This window comes from Toxorhynchites rutilus, chromosome 2 (genome assembly GCF_029784135.1).
Source record: "Toxorhynchites rutilus septentrionalis strain SRP chromosome 2, ASM2978413v1, whole genome shotgun sequence".
Taxonomy (NCBI): Eukaryota; Metazoa; Arthropoda; class Insecta; order Diptera; family Culicidae; genus Toxorhynchites; species Toxorhynchites rutilus.
Genome location: NC_073745.1, coordinates 29,119,585 through 29,135,199, shown reverse-complemented (window position 1 = coordinate 29,135,199; position 15,615 = coordinate 29,119,585). Strand labels below are relative to the sequence as shown.

The following is a 15,615-nucleotide window of genomic DNA, read 5'->3' as shown; positions in this document are numbered from 1 at the left end:
AATAACTTCAAATTTTGAACACGAAACTAAAATTTTGAGCAGGAAAACTTCAAGAGCACTAAATGACAGCTAGATACAATGTTTACATACGAGAAAGTTGCAGAGTACACACTAAAACTCTGTAAAACACACTTAAATCGTAGTATCCGATTGGGGGTGGATAAAATTTTTGCGTAGTTTTTTGCCCTTTTTCATAATTCATCACATATAATTTCAAGAAAAAATATAAACGCCGTATTCTCAATGGCAATATGATAATTAAACATAAATTGATTAATCATGGAACCCTTGATGGGTTGAACCTGATTTTAACAAGAAAAACGAGAAAATTTTAAATTGGTGGCGCGGATGGATAAACTTTTTTTTCATACTGTAATTCTTAACACGTTGAGCCCCACACTGTTCTTGTTGCGCTTTCCATTCAGTCCGCACCAAGAGCGTTTGCCCAATATCAGTGTCGGTCCCAGCTCCCAAAGATATATTTATCGAATAAGAAGGATATAGTCAGACATCCGACTAGAACGTAGTTGCTTTTTGTAACACATCCAAAAACAAACCAATTTCTTTTATTTTATTATTTCAAAAATGCCAGTCTCATTGATAAACGCTCTTCTAATAAATTGTTCAAGGTCAGTTTCTTGGGACCAACGCGGGGCTCAACGGGTTAATAGGCTCTTAATCAAAAATTCCAACCTCTGGCGAATCTAATCTGAAGAAATCCTACTAGCTCAACTAGTTAACTAAACGATGGCATGATTCAAATAACATAAAAGTTGGCTACACTGATCGGTTTGCAGTCAATGCTCACCTGGTTAAGCCACTCTTCGAAACCTTTAGGCCCAAGTCCAATAAGAATTGCCATACGCAACCACACACGTATCCTAGGATTCTTTTTTCCCACAGTCGTACGCCAGTATTCGTTCTCATCAAATCCATCCATTCAGTCGCGATCGTGATCTCGGTCCATCAGTGTCTGGACGTTTGAAGTTATCCATGTGACTGGTTCCTTCCCCAAAAGAACCGAAAGTTAGTGTCGTTGCGTACTGAATTACATTATATCGGTTGACATTTTGTGAATTCTTCTCAGTGAAGTTTATCAGCGAGCGTTTTTTGTCGGTGAATGATAAATAACTCTTGAAGATCATACAATTTTTGTGTGGCCTTTTCCTTTTCTCCACTTGACTTGTAAAGCAAAATACGGCTACCACGCAAGCGTAACCTAATCAGCCTTTACATTCACTTTTCCCACACCGAGACACAGTGAGTGACCCACACACTCATACAGGCGCCCGTGTTGTGTTGTGACGAATGAGAGAGTACAGTCGGGTAGTCATAGCAGCAGCGCTCCTCGGAGAAGTGCACTTTTTTTTTTTATTGTTGTTCTTGCGCTGTTATTCACCGCGCGCTCTGTCACTTGATGTCACGCGCGCGCACTCCTCTTATTCGGGAAGGCTTCTTCGTTGCACAAAACAGGTTTTTGTTTGTGTCTGAGTGTGTGTGCGCCTGTATTTACGTATTCTTGACCAAGAGCCTACTTTCTATGATCCGTAGATTGTAACGATAAATATGTGGAGCAGTGTCGCGTCCGATGGATCAACAATGGCACACTTTTGGAGCGTTTAGTGGAACACTGTGAACGCACAACGGGTGGGCATCACTTCCGGAAAAGGGTTGCAAGGTGTTGTAAGGTGAAAGGTCAACTTGTTCAAGATCTATATTGGAATAGGTGTCGGAATGAGACGAGTTAAAGTAGACTCAAAGTGAATAACAAAGAAGAAGTGAAAAGTAATACAGTCAGAACGTAAAGTGTGTGTTTGTTTATCCCATTCTGTGTAGTTTATGTCTGTTGCTTTCTTGGTTTGGCTGCCCGAAGCGTCGTATTCGACAAGGAGGAACAGGTGCGTTTGAAACGATTTCTCCTCGTCGTTCCTCCCCCTATCCGTCAGGAAATAGATGTGATGCTGATGGAGCCGCATTTGCAGACTTAGGTGGAAACTAATTGTGGATAATTGTGAAATTAAATTCCTGCGTTGCTTGGTTCACTGGCCGAGTGATCTTCGGTGGAACTCGAAAGGTAAGATACTACTGTAAAATGCCACGTTTTCATATGTGTTATCAAGGTCTACCTAGTTTCTTTTTCGAGTACGAATAGATAAGCACTCAACTCTAACGATATCTGTCCGTGACGAAAAAGAATGTAAACCAAAGGAGTTAAGCTTGAAACCATTCCAAGTAAATTAGATATTTACGGAACGTTTTAGCTAGACTATATATTACACTGAAGTAAATATAGTGCGCATAAAACATCAACATTCAATCAATTAGGTAGGGATTTTTAACCTTCCAAGACGCATTCTGTACGCGATATACAGTATTGGACAAAAAATTTGCAACCATGCGACAGTTTGGTTTAGCTTTATGTGTATCGACGTCGATCGGATCAATTTCATGTTTTCGGAACCTTTCTTGGATATATTGATAGGTTATTTCGGTAATCATGAGGTAAGCGTCAATTACGTATTCTAAACATTCAAAGAACGCCAATTGCAATTGCAGTAAAAATTATCATAGAGTGAAAAAATACGAAACATTTTCACACATAAAAATTCAATAGTTCAAATGTGTTGTCCCACACTGTAGGCGATATAGGCGCGCGAGTTAAATGCCCGTCACCTCGAGATAAATTGTTATGCGCGCTCCCTTAGAAGCCTATCCCAATGCCATATGTTTAGTCGGCATGCTCAAGCTAACGCACTATGAACGGCGGCGTCGACAAGGTGTTCTTATTTAGAATCAATTGCCAGTTCCAATCATGCAAAACTGAAATTCATTGGTGAAGTGTTATAAAAACAACTCAAGATCATCGTTGAAACATGTCGGTTTCATTCACCCGCTCAAAAAGGATTTTCAAAAAGGATCTACTCATAAATAAAAGCAGAATCAAGTGAATCGTCTGCAATTATGGGATAATCTCATATAATCTTTCCGTTCCGGCATGCGCCGGTATGTTGCTACAGTTGCGGTTGTTTTGGTTTTGTTTGCTGGGAGGGTGCAAGTCAATATTTTACCGCGCCTTTAGGTACTGACTTCTTACCAAGAGACTATGGTTAGCTATTGTCTGCGTGCTCAGGTAAACAATGAGAAGCAAAACAAAAGGAAGTTCTTGACCGCTCTCATAAATATTTTATTGGTGTAAAAGTCTGTTTCTTTCCCTTCCCAAATCTAACAATGTTTTTATCTATCCAAGACGAAGATAATTGTGTGGTTGGGCTGAGTTAAAATATGTTTTTGAATTTTTTGTTTGGTTCTGATTCAAATTGAATTCATCAACTATCTTTTAGGGAAATGGCAATATTATTCTTTATCAACACGCTGACAAACATATGCTATTGAAATCGTCGGATATTAATAACTTATTTATTATTGAGGCTTAAAATTTTGATGAAAATATTAGAAATGGAATACACTGTCAGTAGTTCGCCATCTTTTTTTATTGGTTTCTGAAATCTCAAATTTATGAATTTGGTTATCTGAAATTTCCAATATATTTGGAATAATAATTCTACATTTTAGGAATCTGATTTGATATATGAGCCCTGAATTTGTAATCTAGTGTTCAAAATTCTAATTTGGACACCGCTATTGACTATTTATGTTTTAATCAGCAATCCAAACACCTCAACCTCAACTCAACCACCAATGTTTAGAAAATGTAATCTGAAGTCTCAAACATCAAGTCGGATTCACTACTTTAAATTTGGGAACCGAATTCTGGAATCGGACATTTAGAATCAGACGTTTTATTTTGAATCTGTAGTTCAAAATTTCCGATTTATATGCATGGAATTCGGAATCTGAACGCTGAATCTGTTTAATCAAATCTAGAACATGATCAATTGGGTGCTGCTTTCTTACTGCCGGGAGTCATACGGATCTCCCGGAACACCTCGGTTCCTGGTCTGAGCCTCGGGAGGCTTTGAGGTTGGGCTCTGAAGGCCTTTTTTATGTTGGCAAGCTCGAGCTTGAGGACAATCGCTCTCAGGGTCGGCTCTTCGGGAGAACGCTTATCAAGGCTCGGATGTGGAGTGTAATTAAAACGTGTGCATTTATTTTTTTTAAATGCCCATTTCTTACAATGCTTTATGGGTGGGTGTCAACCGTTGGTGTTTTGACGTAGGATTACGTCTTTCGGGAACATATTGGGGTACAAATTGAAAATCGAAAATCGAGCACATCGTGAAAATTGTCCAATTTCAATCGCTTATTGCTCAGTCATTTCATAATGGATTGGTGAAATTTCTGCGTCAATCGATTTCGGCACTCCATAACAATTTTTTGTATTGAAGAATATAATATATGTTATGAAACTAACTATAGAAAAATTGAAAAATCTCAACCCCTATCCTAACGGAAATACCCACTTCTGATTAGTCGAAATTGACGACACATGCGGCGGTTTCCTAACAGAGACATCAAAACCAAGCTGCCTGGGGGAAATCAGCATTGCAAATACATGAAAGTAGAGGGAACTTTTGTTCCTACCGAAATGTGTTCACTAACAGAGCCATCAAAACCAAGGTGCCCGGAGGAAATCTGCATTGTAATTATATGCAAGTCGGGGGTATTTTTATATTGCAAGTAAGGTGAGTGATACGATTAATTCTAGCAAATAAAATTTAAATTTGGAGCTTTAATGATGCTTGCTTCGTGAAATTTCATATCAATGACCGATCGTTTATTTTGAAAAATTTAGCACAAATGTAAGTATGAAATTGTTTATGATAGCAGTTGTATTAAAAATGTCTTGATATATGGAACGATTTATTTCAATTTTCATAAATTAAAACCAAGGTGTGTTCCCACTCGAGAACGGGTCGTTTAGTTCAAGCTGTCTGTTATGTTATGTTCATTTTCACCCAAGGAAAGTTTATACGGCGATAAAATTGGAAAAGTGAAGAAATATTAGAAAAAGTGATTTATCATAGTGCTGTTAGTCCAATTAAAATCCGCATCGGATTGGATAAATACTCAGAAAGTAAAAATTATAAAAGAAAATTACCTTTTTCAAATATATTTTCTCTATATTAAAGTAACATTTTTATACTGATGAGAAAAGTCAATAATTGTGTTCGTTATTGGTAATTATTGTATATTACATTGAAGAGTTTTTTTTCTTTATTTCATCCATACATAACGAAGGAGGCATCTCGTCTAGGATCACAGAGAACGGTTTTCATCATATCTCGTTCCACTTCGGTACTTTTTATCTGATACGCATCATCTAATGACTGTTTATCATCCTTCTGTCATCATCACTCGGTAAACACTGGTGGAGTGAACAAACAATATCCAACAACCAAACAAACTGGCTCTTTTCAGGGCCACCAAATCATTATCAAGGAGTTTAACGATGTAAGTCTTAAAACATATCCAAAATCAACAGACAGCCTAACGGAATCCTACGTCAACTATGCGGTCGTGTCTCGGACACAACCCTCCTGTGACTTTTTTTCGGTGAAATCCTTGTCGTCGGCTGGATAGGGTCTCGTCACGATGCTTCAAGCTAAACAGCTTTTCGGGAGTTGTTATCTAGTCTCCACTTAACAGGTTCTGATAGGACAGAGAGGAAATGAATTTTACCTCGAGTCTCTTTTTTAATTAAATCCTGACATCGACATTTACAATAAATATCTGATTCTATCAACTTCTATGAGCAATTTCAAATGAAATCGACAAATGACAAAACATGAGTATTTTTTTTTCCAAAATATATATTTTTATCAAGGCTCAAATGGCGTTAGCCTCACGGGGCCGGGAGTCCAATACTTTGACAATTTTTCTTATTATCTATGTTAGTAATATGTAACCGATTACTCGCGGTTGGTTCGAGGTTAGTATTACAAGTGTTTTCGTAATTGGGATGTTGCTGTCTCCAATGCTCTGTACCTGTACCCGACACGGGATACTTCCTATTGGGATGCAGCTGACCATTAATCAGCAACGCCCCCCTAGTTTGTACCCCATATCTAGCGTGGTGCGTCTTTCTCGACTCGAGGAATCCAGGATAGAATGTGTAGCCGTGGGCTGGCCGATCCTTTAAAAGCGCGCAGCTTAAGCGCCACTCCCGAAGGAGACTGCCCGCCAAGTTCGATATGCCCGGTTGAGACTCCCTTATGAGGGCGAGTTCTAGTACGACTACTTCCGTAATCGAAGTACGGATCGTTCCAGCCAGGCTACGATACCCTAACTAGAAATCAAAACCCAAATGAAGCCTCATCAAACTTCATTAAGCCTCAAAGAAAACGGTAGATCTCACCCGTGCCTGAATGAATCATCACAGGCCAGGTCGCTATTCCCCACCAGAGAGCGTAACCCAATGGAATTGCGAAAATCTATCATTCAAATTCCGCTAAGCGGAAGACGGATCACGACAAAAAAAATACACATAACATTTTACATATTTCCAAACATCAAATTGAATTATCTAGCTTTAATTGTATATAGGAACAAACGAACTACATTTAACATTTGGTTCCCATTTAAAGGGTGTGTCACATCAAATTGCATCACGGAAAAAACGCTGTAGAAATTCGCCCAGTAGACCGATCCTTTTGAAAATTTTAGACAGTAAAATAAAAACTATTAAACAACTTTTGGCATTTTCTTTTTATTCATACTTCGAGCCCAAGCCCGTATGCTCGCACCTTCCTCTTTACCCCGTCCATAAGGTTCTGTACAACGTCAGGTTGTAGTTTTTTTTTGAACAGAAATCCATTTTCTTTTGAACTCCGCCTCCGATTTGACAACTTTTGGGTTCTTCCGGAGGGCCTGCTTCATAATCGCCCAATATTTCTCTATTGGGCGAAGCTCCGGCGCGTCGGGCGGGTTCATTTCCTTTGGCACGAAGGTGGCCCCGTTGGCTTCGTACCACTCCAACACGTCCTTTGAATAGTGGCACGAAGCGAGATCCGGCCAGAAGATGGTCGGGCCCTCGTGCTGCTTCAATAGTGGTAGTAAGCGCTTCTGTAGGCACTCCTTAAGGTAAACCTGCCCGTTTACCGTGCCGGTCATCACGAAGGGGGCGCTCCGCTTTCCGCAAGAGCAGATCGCTTGCCACACCACGTACTTTTTAGCAAACTTGGATAGTTTCTGCTTGCGAATCTCCTCCGGAACGCTGAATTTGTCCTCTGCGGAGAAGAACAATAGGCCCGGCAGCTGACGAAAGTCCGCTTTGACGTAGGTTTCGTCGTCCATTACCAGGCAATGCGGCTTCGTCAGCATTTCGGTGTACAGCTTCCGGGCTCGCGTCTTCCCAACCATGTTTTGCCTTTCGTCGCGGTTAGGAGCCTTCTGAACCTTGTATGTACGCAGGCCCTCCCGCTGCTTGGTCCGCTGGACGAATGAATTTGAAAAATTCAGCTTATTGGCGACATCCCGGACCGAACATCTCGGATCACGTCTAAACTGCTTAACTACGCGCTTGTGATCTTTTTCACTGACGGAGCATCCATTTTGCCGTTCTTCACCTTCCGGTCGATGGTTAGGTTCTCGAAGTATCGTTTTAGTACTCTGCTGACCGTGGATTGGACGATTCCCACCATCTTACCGATGTCCCGATGTGACAACTCCGGATTCTCGAAATGAGTGCACAGGATTAATTCACGACGCTCTTTTTCGTTCGACGACATTTTTCCAAATTTACGAAAAATTTACAGTGAAGCATGGCCAACGTGATCTATACACTCTTATCTGATTATAAGCGAAAGCTGAAGATATAATTCCTAAAAATTAAATTTCTACAGCGTTTTTTCCGTGATGCAATTTGATGTGACACACCCTTTATTTCTATTTCTTAGGCCTATCTATTTCCTCTCTACTTCTTGTATTCACGCATGTGTGTGTGTCTGAGTCATGACTCATTAAGTTTCATCGTGCTTTGTGCTTTTGTCTAATTGGTTGTGCTTTGTGCTGATGCTTTTATGGATGCTGCATTGTCCGGGAATTACGTCACCGGAACAATGACTTTTGTTGGACACGCCTTTGTCTCACTGTGCCCTTTTTCCACTTTTGGAACGGTACGTAATGAAAATCCCCGTGGCGTCCTCACCGGACGCCACCTTCCACAATAGAATGTGATTGGAACGGACTCACCAAATCGTTTCAAGCTTGCTTCGAAAGATGAATCGCTGCTGCTGACGTCGTTGCTTGGAGGGAGCTTTTATTCTGCTAACTCGCTGTGTCGATATCGATTTGATTCTCGCTGCTGTGGGGTGCGGTGGGCGAACCAATTCTTTCGTCCCGACTCGACGATGTCTGAGAAGGATAGTGCAGCCCAATTTTGAACAGGCACATTAGCACTTTGTTGACTATTCTACCAATTGGTATAATTAAATTACCTTTCTTCAGCTATTAGCACTGACACGCTTTTTAGCGATTTACTTTGCACACCACACAAGATTATCCTACTATAATAACTAAATTTTACATCTGGAATAACGTTAAAATATATATATACTTAGCACAACTTATTGCTCACGAACAAATTCGCGCACTTCCACAGTTTTAAGCAATCAGCAGCAGAATGTGCGAGTCCGGAAATCCTCAGCTCAGGGAAAGTGAAATCAGGCTAATTAATTCCCTTTTCCCGAAACTTATCGGCCGCACTCGGAAATCCAAGACTAAAGCTGGCCGTCTCATTCTAGTGTCGAAATACCGCTTCCCAGCTTTCGCGATCAAGAAGCAGCATACTAGAAAGCTCTCACGGGAATCTCTCCCGGACTCTCAGATCTGAATATTGGCACAGTGAGGCGAATAAGCTTTACACAGTTTTTAATATCGGCTCAACCCACACACTTATTATCTACCTTAGGGCAAATACATACAGAGTATGTTTTGCCCTAGAACATTTAAACTGCTGACCGCTACAAATGGTCACTAGCCGGCGCAATCATCAGTTCGTGTAGAGTTGTCATGAGCGGTACAACCTTTGGCTCTTGTTGAATGTTCAGTGGACTGCACAACCTTTGGCCCGTGTATCTGTAGAGAGTGTGTGTATGTATTGCCGCGACTAAGTAAAAGTTTATCGATCGGATAGGAGGGATATGAAACGGGGACACAACGAAGGAACCATCATTAAACGTTGACATCGGCGTTTCTGAGGAACAGGTATAGATGAAGCAGAAGATCAGGATCACGGCTACCTAAGATATCCCGGACGGGGATATCCGATTGTCTGCCTTGTTCTCTCAGTGCTCTAGAGAGCTGAGAGCGAGCAGCATGGAACCGGATACACGACCAGACAACATGCTCGATGTCGTGGTAGCCATCGCCACAATCACAAAGATTGTTTGCTGCGAGTCCAATGCGATAGAGATGCGCGTTTAGGTCGTAGTGATTGGACATGAGCCGAGATATCACGCGAATGAAATCACGATCTACATTCAATCCCTTGAACCATGCACTCGTCGAGACCTTAGGGATAATCGTATGTAACCAACGACCGAACTCATCTTCACTCCACATGCGCTGCCAACTTACGAGCGTGTGCTGACGAGGAATGTGAAAAAATTCGTTATAAGCAATTTGCCTTTCAAAAAGTGTGCCTTCTGAAGCACCCACCTTAGCTAACGAGTCCGCCTTCTCATTCCCCGGAATCGAGCAATGAGAGGGAACCCATGCTAAGGTAATCTTGAATAATTTTTCGACCAAAACACTCAATAGTTGTCTTATTCTTGTTAGGAAATAAGATGAGCGTTTATCAACTTTCATTGAGCGGATTGCCTCTATTGAGCTGAGACTGTCTGAAAAAATAAAATAATGGTCGATGGGCAGTGTTTCAATGATCCCTAGAGCATAGTATATCGCACCCATTTCAGCGACATACACAAGTATTTTTGACATACACGACATACACAAGTATTTTGAGTATTTTTGATTCGAATGAAAGTTTGTATTCCGTTTGGGTTGCAGGAAATATGAGTTTTCCACAGCAATTGGGAATTTTTTGACTCAAGCGTAACTTTTGAAAAGGGCGTATTGATTTTAGTAGGAGAAATCTTTGATAATTTATATCTAAAAAAACTATGAGTCGTACCGAAATAGTGTCTTAGAAAGAGTTATAGCGTATTGATGTCTGAACATGGAAAAAATATACACCAAGAAAAAAAATTAGTACTCTTTTTTCTATTTACTATTTAATATATTTATATTTAAAAAACTTTAATTTGCAATATCCAAAATACATATTTTTTAATTTTTTCATATAAAATAGAAGTCGTATAGAACATTTAAAAAATAGGTCCAAGATGGTAAAACTATTTTTGACGAACTTTGTGGAACATCGAATTTTTATGAATTTCCGAAACTTCGAATTTTTGTATGTTAACAATCATTTTTACCCACAAATTATGATTTCTGATGTGATTTAAAACAAAAAAGCTCATTATAAATCTCCTTCTAAATGTAGCCAGTCTCGAGATATTTAAAAAAATATTTTTTATTTATTGTCTTTTTTATAGTAAATATTCCCTTTTAATATGTTTGTCGTGTATACCGTCATGTTCATGAAATTTTATGAATTTGCTTATAATTTCCAACAACTTTTCCAAATACATCATCATGGTAAAAATATATGTTTAGGAGTTACGTTGAAAAACATTTGAAGACATGTGGGTTAACACAAAACGTAGCGATATTAAAACATCTTTTTTTTTATCTTAATACAAACTTTTAACATATTATTCGTGTTACACAATCAAAACACGATCAGTAAAATTGAAATCCCAACAACAAATACACCTTGTTGATTCAACCGGACGTTATGGGTACAAATATAATTAACTTGTTTACGTTATGCTTAGATTATACCTGAAGTCAGGTATCTCTAAGCTACCTCTGTATAGGTATATGAAGTCAGGTATCTTTAAGCTACCTCTGTACAGGTATATAAAGTCAGGTACCTTTAAGGTACCTCTATAATGTATATAAAGTTACTCATATTCAAACATCGTTCATCAGTCGAACAATCTTTCTTATAGAGTGAATAACAGTATACCGCAATGGACTACAAAAAATTTTTTTCGTGTTGTAGACCGTTTCCGAATAACGGTAAGAAATGTTCATCTGAAAAACGTTTCTTAACCGTGTCAATGATTGAGAAACTTAAGTCAATGGGATGCAATATCCTTTTAGATACATCTTTAAAAATTTGCGGATCATGCCGTTTATCTGTATACTCTTCCAAACCATGACAGTGTAATACTGAGGAGCAGATCAGTACAGCAGTAGGAAATACTTTAGAAGAAGTATCATCAATAGTTCCAGTCGTTTCAGCATCTTCGCAAGATTCCCAAAACAGCAATATACCAGAGTATTCCCGAGCGTACAACATTGAGCTATTCAACAAGAGAATCGCCGGTATCGCCGTTTCACCAATAATGACGAAAAGGCTTGGACAGGCTAGTTACCCCGAACAAAAATTCAAACAAATTTCTAAAGGTATTAAAAGAAATCTATTTTCCTTTTCACATGAAGAAGACGAAGAGTCGCACTTTAAACAAAAGGCAAAAGAGTTTGATGAGATTATCAATCAGCACAATGAGAAATTTGACCACACAGAGACAACAAGATCAGAAAAAGTTAGAATTTTAACAGTTTTGCCCAAGTCTTGGTCCGTGCAAAAAATGGAAGAAGAATTTGGCGTTAGTAAATATATGACAATTCAAGCCAAAAAACTGGCAAATGAAAAAGGTGTATTGTCGACACCACATAGCAAATATGGACCTAGTTTAAGTGAAGATGTTAAAAATCATGTTTCGGAATTTTATAATGACGACGATATCAGTCGATCATTACCTGGAGAAAGAGACTATGTTTCTGTAGCCAAAGATGGGAAGCGTCAACACATCCAAAAAAGGTTATTAATAACATGATTACGGGAAACTTTTAACAGATTTAAGTAACTTAATCCAAATTGTAAAATTGGATTTAGCTCTTTTGCATTAATGCGTCCGAAGCATTGCAAATTGCTGAGTAGTTCAGGAAATCATAACGTTTGTGTTTGTACATTCCATGAAAATGTAAATCTTATGCTTCATAGTCTCAAAAAATATTCCTTTAACATTGAATGCAAAGAATATATGGAAAAAATACTATGTAACATATCAAATAGATCAAAATACTGTTACCTTCGTGAATGTAAAAAATGCCCAACAATGGACGAGTTTGAAAACTGGTTTCTAGATGAGCTTCAGGAACGCAAATTTAATTGAAATCACTTATGCACAATGGAATTCTACTGATCGATGCGACATAGAAACTCTTGTAAAACCGGTGGAAGAATTTGTATGGTTTTTTTGCGAAAAAATAGAAAAATTACTTCTATATGATTACATTAAAACACAACAATCCACAATTCTTAACAATATAAAAGCTAATTTGCAAGAAAATGAGGTTGTTGTGATTTGCGATTTTTCCGAAAATTATTCATTTGTGCTTCAAGATGAAGTTCACAGTCATCACTGGAACAATGATCAAGCAACAATCCATCCATTCGTTGTTTATTATAGAGATGAAAAAGGTTCTCTGGCAAATTTAAGCTTTGTAGTTATATCTGAAGTTTTATATTTTAAGTCATGACACAATAGCTGTGCAAGTATTTATTTCTAAATTGGTAACATTTTTGAAACAACAAATGCAGGTAAAAAGAATAAAATTCATGTCGGATGGATAAAATAGGAAAAATTTTGCGAGTTTATGTCAGTTTAAATCAAAATACGACATTGACGTTGAATGGCATTTTTTTGCAACATCACACGGCAAAGGACCTTGTGATGCAATTGGTGGTACATTAAAACGGATGACAACAAGAGCTAGTTTGGCTAGGCAGATTACGAGTGCAAAATCGTTATTTGACTGGGCTAGCAAGCAAAAAGAAGACTATCTTACAAAATTGTCATTTTCGTATATGTCACAAGAAGAATATGATCAGGGTGTGGAAGAGTTGAGTAGCATGTATGATAACACCAAACAAATTCCAGGTTCCCAAAAGTATCATTCTTTTGTACCTGTATCCGAGAATGAAGTAGCAGCAAAGTTGTACTCTAACGACAATGCAGCAAGTTATCATAATGTGTATAGAAATATAAGAAAATAATGAAAAAATTAAATTATATACAACAAAATTGTTAGTTGATGAAAATAAATGTTGATAAAAAATAAATGCTAAAAATTCTAGTATTATTATTAGTATCTCTATAGGAATTATTTGACCAAATTGTAGAGAATTTTATTTTTTCCTTTTATAAATGTTGTGTTCTGTTGGCGCAACATGTATAACATGTTAAAAGTTTGTATTAAGATAAAAAAAAACATTTTTTAATATCGCTACATTTTATATTAACCCACTTGTGTTCAAATGATTTTCAACGTAACTTCTAAACATATTTTTACCATGATGATGTGTTTGGAAAAGTTGTAGGAAATTATAAGCAAATTCATAAAATTTCATGAACATGACGGTATAACACGACAAACATATTTTTTTTTGTACTAAATTTATTTTCAAATGGCTCAGCAACATTAAGTAACAATGAGCCGAGTTAATGAATAGGGAAAAGCCTATTTGAGTAGAACAATTCCAATGTTCTTTCTCAAAAAGGCATAAAAACCCTATTATCTTTTCGTAAAATGTTACAATATGGATAATGACAAAATTCACAATAACATAATAATATATTCTTGTTTAAGCTTCTTGTTACAGAGATGTCCATCTCCTAGGAACTTGCTATCTCCTTGGGACTGAGGAAGGGATGAAAATCTGCTCACTTTTCGAATTCTGAAGAAGAAAGTTGCAATAGAGAAAAGGAAACGCTAATAATAAAAATCAAAACAATAAAGGAAAACTAAACATATATATTCATATTTGAAAGTGTATGGATTTGAGAAAATCATAAGTTAAAGAAATAGCATCAATATTACGAGTAGCCAGAACGTCGCGAATCGGAAAATTAAGTGGCATTCCCTTATTGCGAAAATTTTCTATTAAAGATAACCTGTCGTTTTGAAACTCAGAACAAAACCACACAATATGATCAATATCCTGATATCCTATACCACACACGCATAGGTTACTATCACTGATGTTAATTCGAAAAAGATGTGCATTCGAAGAATAATGGTTAGACATGAGTCTGCACACTACCCGTATAAAATCACGAGAAAAATTATACCCTTTAAACCATGGTTTGAGAGAAACCCTAGGAATGATAGAATATAGCCATCGGCCTTTATCACTACTATTCCAACTTGACTGCCAAGATACAAGTGCCCGTTCACGAGGAAAATGAAGATATTCATCGAAAGTAATAGGCCTATAGAATAAGTCTCCTTCCATAGCGCCCTTCTTAGCAAGAAAGTCTGCTTTCTCATTTCCTGGTATCGAACAATGAGACGGAATCCATACAAAAGTGATATTAAATGAACTAGTTATCAGAGCACTTAAAAGATGATGGATTTCAGATAAGAAATACGACGCATATCTAGTTCTCACTGAACGGAGTACCTCTAAAGAGCTGAGACTAACAGAAGAAATGAAAAAGTGAAAAAGTGATCTGGGGTCAAGGTCTGAATATGTAGTAAGGCCATGTATATTGCAGCCAATTCTGCAACAAACATCGAACAAGGTAAACTAAGCCTACGGAAAGTGAAGAAGTTGATATTGAATATACCAAAGCCTGTGGATCCATTAAGACAAGATCCATCAGTAAAAAAAGATTTGTTTGGGTCAATATGTTTATACCTTGACAGGAATATCGCAGGTATAACTAAATGGCGGAGATCATCTGAAATATTATGCACATAATCCTTCATTGACAGGTCAATAGTAATAGAGGAATTGAACAAAATTGAAGGAATGATCTGGAAACCAGATAAAGCAGATGGACTTTCCAAAGTCATAAATTCATGATATAGAGACATTCGCCTAGATCGCCTAGATTCAACATTTTTTCTAAGTTTGCTATGTCCTTCGGATTAAGTGTTTCACACCGTATTAAAAAACGGAATGATAACTCGAAAAAACGTACGGAAAGAGGAAGTATGCCAGCTAGAATTTCTAGGCTCATTGTATGTGTTGACTGCATACATCCTAGAGCAATACGCAAACAGCGATATTGAATCCTTTCCAGATGCAAAATATGGGTACAGGCAGCGGACCTGAAGCAAAAACTACCATACTCCATAACAGATAAAATGGTTGTTTTATACAACCTAATCAAATCCTCAGGATGAGCTCCCCACCAAGTTCCTGTTATGGATCGAAGAAAATTTATTCTTTTCTGACATTTTTGTTTCAAGTAGCCTATGTGTTTACCCCATGTTCCTTTGGAGTCAAACACAACACCTAAATACTTGAATGACATCGAGCGACGAATAGGTCTATCCAAAAGTTTAAGCTGTATTTGTGCAGTATTATGTTTTCTTGAGAATACAACCATCTCGGTCTTCTCAGTAGAAAATTCAATACCCAATCTACAGGCCCAATCAACCAAATTGTTAAGAGAATCTTGCAAAGGATTATGAAGATCGGTGCTGTCTTTGCCCATTACCGATACTACA

The 15,615-nt window shown here is 37.9% G+C and overlaps 1 protein-coding gene across 7 annotated transcripts in view; it reads left to right on the top strand.

Moving 5' to 3' along the window:
• Positions 1–909: 909 nt before the first annotated feature.
• Positions 910–15,615, top strand: part of LOC129764724 (protein phosphatase 1 regulatory subunit 16A) — a 639,202-nt gene continuing 624,496 nt past the window's right edge. For 5 of the 7 annotated variants that reach the window (XM_055764137.1, XM_055764138.1, XM_055764141.1 and 2 more), the window contains exon 1: positions 923–2,074. The gene's annotated coding sequence lies outside the window, so the exon portion shown is untranslated. Of the gene's footprint in view, positions 2,075–15,615 lie in introns of all 7 variants that reach the window. The other 2 variants (XM_055764134.1, XM_055764136.1) reach the window with 2 other exon arrangements.